Source organism: Leucopleurus acutus (genome assembly GCF_964270905.1).
Source record: "Leucopleurus acutus genome assembly, chromosome: 3".
NCBI classification, from domain to species: Eukaryota; Metazoa; Chordata; class Mammalia; order Artiodactyla; family Delphinidae; genus Leucopleurus; species Leucopleurus acutus.
Window position 1 is genome coordinate 95,182,374 of NC_139145.1, and position 8,639 is coordinate 95,191,012.

The window sequence follows — 8,639 nt, forward strand, 5'->3', positions numbered from 1 at the left end:
AAATAAAAATAGATATATGGTACATTTTTGAAAAGTAAATTTATTAAAGATGTCCTTTTAATAAAAGGAAACTTTGGAAATACAGCTGGGGATTGAATAAGAGTACTTCTGTCACTTTACAATAAATAGAGTTAAGTTTATAAATGTATTTTTTTAAAGAGTTGATGTTGATATTCCAATTTTAATTTAAAATTACAACTGCAGAGTACTTCATTGTAGGTGTAACATATTTTATTCATCAGTTCTCTGTTGAGGGTCAATTTTGTTGCTTTTGTAGGGAAGCAAAATTTACCACCCCAAAATATATCTTTGACATGTCAATGAAAAATTAATCATTTATCAATCCAAGAAAGAAATGGAAAACTTTATTTAAGCCAACTTGAGGATTATAACCCAAGAGACAGTCTTCCACAAAGCTTTGAGGACCGTTCTGCCAGTTAGAAGTCAAAGAACAGTTATATAAATTTTTGAGACAAAGGATTATATGTCAAATCACAGGTTATTGACAGTTTACACAATCTAGTTCTATACCTACAAAGCTGTAGTGGATCATGGGTAATTGTGGCCACTTACAAGATTAAGAAGGAAGGTTATCTCCTAAGGAGTTATGATCTTTGATGAGATTAAGAAAGAATGTTATCTCCTAAGGAGGTCTGGTTAATGCAGATGCACAATACACACTAAAGGGAAGGGAGGAGGCCCAAAAGGGCAAAGAAAAATTTGACGTTAAAATTTTTCTCCTCTTGCCATAAAATATGAATTTTATTTCATCAAACATGAAGATTATTTCAAGCTGAAAACAATCAAGGTCTGAAAGTCTCAGGAATAGCCTTTGGCATTCTCTCTAATTGCCTAAAAGTATTTAGATAAAGGGCCTGTTTGGAGCATAGAGATATCACCAGAGATATCAGCAAAGAATATGGGTCAGGTGTGGTGGGAGTGGAAGCTCAGCAGGGCCTAGAGATCAGAAATGTAAGTGACTTCCTATCGATGATAAATTACCGAAGATCAAAAGAACTGCTGGTGGATGTTTCCCAGTGTTGAACGTAGGTGAACTGGTCTTCAAAATTACTTGAAAGCCCAAAACTTGATAGAGCATCAGCTGTAAACATTTGGTAAATGTTGACAAATACATAGTCATGTAACCACCGCTATTTAAGATACAGAAACTTTCAGTCATCCCCAAAAGTTCCTTCACTGGCCTTTACAATCAATCCTTCCTACGCTATGGCCCTAAACTGCTAAAGATCTGGTTTCTGTAACCACAGATTATTTCTGCCTATTCTAAAACTTTATATAATAGAAGCCTGCTAGATTCTTAATCAAAAGAAATCATAAAATGTGCAGCAAGCCATTGTCTCAAAGACTTGAGAGTTGCATGGTGGAAAATGAAATGTACAGGACAAAGATTCTATTAGTTTAGGCGTTGTTAAACAATGAACAGTAAATGTGTGTGCAGCCTTTATAGGCAGTGACTTGCCAGGCATATCGAACTACAACATGCCCAAACTGTTGGGCATAAAATATTTTTTAACATTTTAGTTACATAAATGATTTTTTTTTGCCTATTTGCTAAAAGATAAAAGATATCCATTTTCTAGACTGTGCTTTTTCATGAAGTTCACCTCCCATTGCACTCGTAAAAATAGTACATTTGCATCAGGCATGATCTAATTAGCTGATTAATTTCAACAAAGATTTAGAAAATAGTATACTGTAAAAAGATATAAACTAGGGTCTAAATTTATTTATATGTTTGAGATGAGTTCTTTGTTACATATAAGGTTTGCAAGTATTTTCTCCATGTTTGTAGCTTTTTTCATCTCTTAATTGGGTCTTTTGCAGAAAAAAAATGCTTTGATGAAGTCCAGTTTATTGATTTTTTTTTCTTCTACTGATCACTCCTTTGATGACTGTCTAGGAACTCTTCACCAAGTCCTAGATGCAGGAGATTTTCTCCTGTGTTATCTTCCAGAATTTTTATAGTTTTATGATACACATTTGAATCTATAATGCATTTTGAGGTACTTTTTGTTTTTTGGCTAATTACTCCAGCACCATTTGCTGTAAAATGCTTTTGTTTTTTTCATTAAATTGCAAATGTATCTTTGTCAAAAATCAGCTGACCACACTTACGTGGGACTATTTCTGGATTCTCTATTCTGTTCCCCCAATCTACCTGTCTATACCTCTGCCATTACCATGGTCTTGATTATTGTGGCTTTATAAGTCATCAGATCAGGTAGAATAATCTTGCTAATTATTCTTGTTTTTCAAAATTTTGTTGCTATTCTACTTCCCTTATATTTCCATATGAATTTTAGAATGATCTTAGCTATATCTACAAAAAATTTCGATAGAAATTGCATTAAAACTCTATAAATTTGAGAACTGACTTTTACTATGTTGAATCTTTCAATCCATTTAAATGGTGTTTCTCTCAATTTATGTAGATCTTATTAGTGTTTCATCATTATCAATATAAAGTCCTATACATGTTTCATTAAATTTACACAAAAGTGTTTCATATTTTTTGAATTATTGTAAAATGGTATATATATATTTTTTACTGAATCGTGGTTGCCATGTTTTCCGTGAGTTGCCTCAGCCTGGGCAGGGAGAAGCAGTAACAGCATGGCAAGGAGTGCCCAACACCTCCTCAGCTCACACTGCAGCACCAGAACAGGCTCCACCTGGCTGCCCCGAGAGGTCGCCAGCTAGTGAGAGCAGGTGCAGAGAGACCCTTGCTACGCATGCGCACTGGAGCACCTCCTGGGCAGGTGCGGGAGCTGTGGGAGGGCTCTCCAGTTATGACGCTGGCGCTCACGATGAAGTTTCTGGGGAGCCCCTTCCTGGGACCTTCGGCGTGCTGGCACTGCCTTCTACGCTCACGTTGCTTCCATCCGCTTCTCACTCGTACCCTTGCGCCCAACAATGACGGTATTGTGTTTTTTATTTCATTTATTAAGTATTCATTTATAGGATCTAGAAATTCAACAGATTTTGTATGTTGATCTCGTATACTACAGCTTTGCTGAATAACTTATTAGTTCTAGCAGTTTGCTTATAGATTCTTCGGAATTTTCTACATAGATCATATCATCTGCAAATAGAAGACAGGGTTTATTTCATCTCCTCTCATGTTTGCATGTTATTTCCTTTTCTTGGCTTATTTGCTGGTTAGAACTTCCACAACTAACTCAAAGACCAGTGGTAATTGTGGGCACCCTTGCCTTGTTCCTAATCATTGGTGGAAATTTTTAAGTCTTTTATAAGTGTGATATGTGCTATAAGTTTGTTTGTTTTGGTAGATATTTTTTATCAATGTGCGGAAGTCCCTCTATATCCTTATTTCTCTGAGTTGTATCATGAATGGGTGTTGATTTTTTCCAAATGCTTTGTCTGCATCACTTGATATTGTCATGTTATTCTTCTCCTTTTGCTTGTTGATAAAATGGATTACATTAATTAATTTTAGTTTCGGTCTAGCTTGTATACCTGAAATAAAAACCACTTGGTCATGATTTATACTTTAAAAATGTATTTCTGAATTATATTTACTAATATTTTGAGAATTTTTACATCTTGATTAATGAGAGATATGGTCTGTACTTTTCTTTTTATGTTGCCTTTTTCTGGTTTTGATAAATAAAATTGGATTCATAGAATAAATAGGAAAGTGTTTCCTCTTGTTTTTGAAAAGATTGTGTAGAATTGATGTTAATTCTTTAAATGTTTGGGGGAACTTGTGAGTGAAATCATATGGGCCTGGAGGTTTCTTTCTTGAGAGTTTTTAAAGAAAAATTTCAATTCCCTGAATAGTTATAGTGTTCATCAAATTATCTATTTTAAATTGGGTGCATTGTGGGAGTTTGTACTTTTCCAGAAATTGGTCCATTACATCTAAGTTGTCAAATGTGAGTATTTGTTTGTAAATTACCTTATACTTTTGTTGTGTGTAGGGTCTGTAGTGGTATGCTCTGTTTCACTGATTTTCTTTATTGCCTTTGCCTTTTCATTTTCATTGCTTTCTGCTCTTACTGTTATTGTTACCTTCTTTCTGCTTGCTTTGTATTTTTAATTTGCTCTTCTTTTTCTAGTATATTGAGTGGCTTAGATTTTTGATATTTTCTTGTTTTCTAAAAAAACATTTCATGCTATACATTTCTCTCTCAGAATTATTTTAGCTTTCTCCATGAAATATTGTTATGTTATATTTTCATTTTCATTGAGTGCCATGTATTTAAATTTTCTTTTTCTTTAGACCTTATCTTTGACCCTTTCATTATGTAGGTGTGCTGTTTACTTTCCAAGCAATTTGAGATTTTCCTGTTATCCATATTTCCTCAAATATTTTTCAGGCCCAATATCTTTTTTCCTACTCTTCTGAAACTCCCGTAACATGAATGATAGACCTTTTGTTATATTCCTACATGTCCCCGAATCTCTGTTCACCTTTTTTTTTTTTTCCAGTCGATTTTCTCTGTTGTTCAGGTTGGAAAATTTTTATTGTTTCATCTCAAGTTCACTGATTTTTTTCATCTTTCTTCGCCATTCTGCTGCTTAGCCCATTCAACTAGTTTTAAAATTTTGGTCATTGTAATTTTCACTATAAAGTTTCTACTTGAATCTTGTTTCTACTATTTTTTTGCTGAGACTTTCTATTTTTTATTTCTTTCAAGGATATTTGTAATTGCTGTTGAAGCATTTTCATGAAGGCTGTTTTTAAATCCTTGTCAGACAATTCTCATATTGGTGTCATCTTCTTGTTGACAAGCTGTTGATTGTCTTTCCTCACTGAAGTTGGGATCTCCCTTATTCTTGGCGATTTTCTGTCAAAACTTCTACATTTGGGGCATTGTGCATGAAACTGTAGCTATTATTTAAATCTTGTGTTTTAGCAGGCTTCTTGTGATACAATTCCAAGTTATGGGAGATGAGGACAATTCCTCACGGCTGGAAGTGGTTAGAATCTAGGTTTTCTGTTTTCCTTTCTTGACATCCAGGATTGGGCAGAGAAGGATTCCTCCTCACGGCCGGGCAGGTGGCTGGATAGGTTGCTGTGCTGGTTTGCTAATTCAGGCTCCCTACTAGACCGCTGTTAATAGTATCCTGTGTGAGAAGAGGAGGTTACCTCATTACTGCTGAGCAGTGGTGGAAATCCTGATTTTTCCCTAGACCTCCTCTGAAACTGCCCCTTTGGAGTGAGGAAGGACACCTCCTCGCTGATGCATCGGGATAGAAGTATGGGCTCCCTAGGTGATCTCCACTGACGTCACACTGGGGGCTCACTGTCACTCATTTGGGATGAAAGTCCCAGCTCCATACTCTGATACCACCCTGGCAGAAATTTGGAGTGAGTCATTACTGTTTGATTAGTGTTCACGTCTAGGCTCTGCACTTGGAATTTCTGGAGGGCTGGTGGTAGGATCACAGTTTTTTCTTTGGTGCATCCCTGAAGTAGAATGGTTATTGTTAAAAGTTTTTCTGTGTTGCTAGCCTGCCCTTTTTCTGGCCCTTGTACTAGAGAGAAAAGCTTTTGTTCTTTTGTTGTTATTGTTTTGCTTTTGTTTTGTTTTTTGGTCTGCACATATTGATATTTCTGGTTTGGCGCCTTGACCAGAACCCAACCACTCAGTCTGATATATATGAGGCAGAAGGAAGTCCAGAGAGATCGCCACTGTCCTCAGGTCCTGAGGACCTGGTCTACCCTTTTCTCTCCACTTTCATTATGACTCTTAAGGAACAAACAAACAAACATACAAACAAAAATAGGAAAAAACCAAAAAACATAAAAAACAGAGTCAGTTCAATTAGATAATGGGCAAAGGACATGAGATTTTACTGAAGAGGATATACAGATGGAAAATAAGCACATGGAAATTAAGTGCATGGAAGGATGTTCGACATCAGTATCCATTAGGGAAATACAAACTAAGGACCATGAAGAGATATCATTACACATCTATTGCATCAACTAAAATAAAACATAATGACAGAATGACAGTACCAAATGCTGGCAAGGATGCAGAGAAACTGGCTGGTTTGAATGTAAAATGGTATAGTCACTTTGAAAAATAATTTTCAGTTTCTTTAAAAAATAAATAAACATATACTTATCATATGACCCAGCAATCACACTCCTGGACACTTATTCCTGACAAATTTAAGAACATAAAAGCCTGTCCATAAATGTTCATAGAAGCTCTGTTTGTAATCAAAATGTCCCTGGGTAGGTGAATGAATGATTAAACCTCTGCTACAGCTACATTGGGGACTACTATTCCATGATAAAAAGGAATGAACTATTGATACATGCAGCAACTTGGATGGATCTCAAGAGTATTATTCTGAGTGAGGTAGCTCATTTCAAAAGGTCACATACTGTTTGACTTCATTTATGTAGCATTCTCTAAATGACAAAATTGTAAGAGGTAGAGAACATATTAGTAGTAGTCAGGATTTAAGAATAATTTATTTAGTTTCCAAGGGCTGATGTAACAAAGTCCCACAAACCAGGTGCTTAAAACAAATTTATCCTCACAGTTCTGGAGGCTAGAGGTCTGAAATCAAAGTGTCAACAGGGTTTCCTCTGGAGCCCCTGAGAAACATTGTTCCATGCCTCTCCTAGCTTCTGGTGGCTGCTGACCACTCTTGGCATTCCTTGACTTGTTGCATAACTCCAGTCTATGCCTCTGTCCTCATGTGACTTCTGTGTGTTTTTGTGTGTCCTCTCCTCTTCTCCTAAGGATACAAGTCATTGGCTTTAGATTTCATCCTAAATGTAGGATGAATTCATCTCATGATCCTTAACTAATTCTTTCTGCAAAAATCCTATATCCAGATAAGGTCACATTCTCAGGTTCTGGGAGGAAACAAATTTTTGAGGAGTGCTATTCAACTCACCACAGATGGTGAGGGGGAAGGGAGTGAATGTGACTAGAGGGGGGTAGAACTAGGAAGATCTTAATGGAGGTGGAATAGAGCTGTATCTAGACTGTATTTAGGTTCCATGAGTCTACATTTGATAAATGGCATAAACTTTAAGCACTGATTCTACCAATATCAATTTTCTGGTTTTGATAATCTATTATAACTATGGAAGATGTAACCATTGGGGGAAAAGGGTTTAAAGGGTACCTAGGACCTATTTGTACTGTTTTGTAACTTCTTATGAATCTATTCTTCTTTCAAAAAAAGAGGATCTAGTAATTTTCTTACAGATGACAACTTTTCCTTTCATTATGTGTAAATATTCCTTGCTTTCCTTTGTGTTTAATATAAGAAAGAGATTTTTTTCTGCTTCTTCAAAAAAGGGAAATAATATATAATTGCTAAAGTGTATCATGAGTCATGTGTTTAATATTATAATAGATTGCTTATGGTGTCACAGAGTTTATATATCTGCTCAGAATGCTGTAAGAATGAGATCCAATAATTGTCTTATTGCTTCTGAATTGAATATCAAGCCTAGGGTGTCATTTTCTTTTCTCTCTCTTTCTTTTTTAAGAGTGTCATTTTCTACATAATGAAGGTAAATTAAAACCCAAATTAACTGTAAAATGTCATATTGCATCTTATGTATTCAAAATTCCTTTCTACCCTCAAACTGATTTATGTATATTTAATGGGTTTTGTTGAAAAGAAGATGATAGAATGATTAAAGATTTTTAAAAGCACAGAAGCTTTTCCCTAAAGGTAAAAGGGGAACCTAAGCAATCTCTGTATTTACATAAGCCTTTTACAAAATAGATGAAATGGAATAATGTTTGGGGAAAATCATTAGCACTAGAAATTTATTTTAAAAAAAAGAAAGAAAGAAAAGAAAAGAAAACCTTCAGTGGTAAATGTGTCATTTACAGTGATTTCGGTGTTATTACTAAAAACTTATTTGAAAATCACTTTTCTTACTAAAATTTTTTGAATTTCTAAAATATACAGAAGAATTTCTCTAGGGCTTAAAACCATGTAAAAGTTATATTTAGATAACTGACTGGCAGGTGTCAGTTCAGTTAAAAATGAGATTGCTGCTCCTCTGTCCACCTCAAATTTAACACAAAATATGTTACCAAGGAGAATTTAGACCTGATTAGGATTGACACTTTTCAGAGAAAACTTCCATAAGTGAAATCAAAATGTCATAAGGGAAATAAAGCTGTAACAGAACAGAATTGCAAAGAAAGGAAAAAAGAATCACAACTCAGTTTATGGATCGTTTGTAAGAATGATGATGCTATTTTCTAATTAGACTTGACTTTCAAATTTTCTATTTGCAGATAGAAATGAGCCATGAATTATTACTTTGAACTATCATTCTTAATCTCAATGATAGCAGGCTTACAATGAATTTTTTAAATGATACTTTTTCCTACTTAGTATAATAGTATAAACATTAATAACAAGAAGAGTACCCTATACTTATCTAGTAACTTCAGTGTTAGAACATCAAAGGATATTTTACAGATTAAGTGCTTCACCTTTGTGGTAGAATTCACTAGAAATTTAAAAACAGTTACAGTGCATTGCAAACTGGTCTCATGTGAGGTGAAGTATATAATTTATTTTTCAAAATTGAATCAAGGGAAAATGGCCAAGATAAAATAATTAAATAAGGAAAAGTGTTAAATGTATTTTATGAA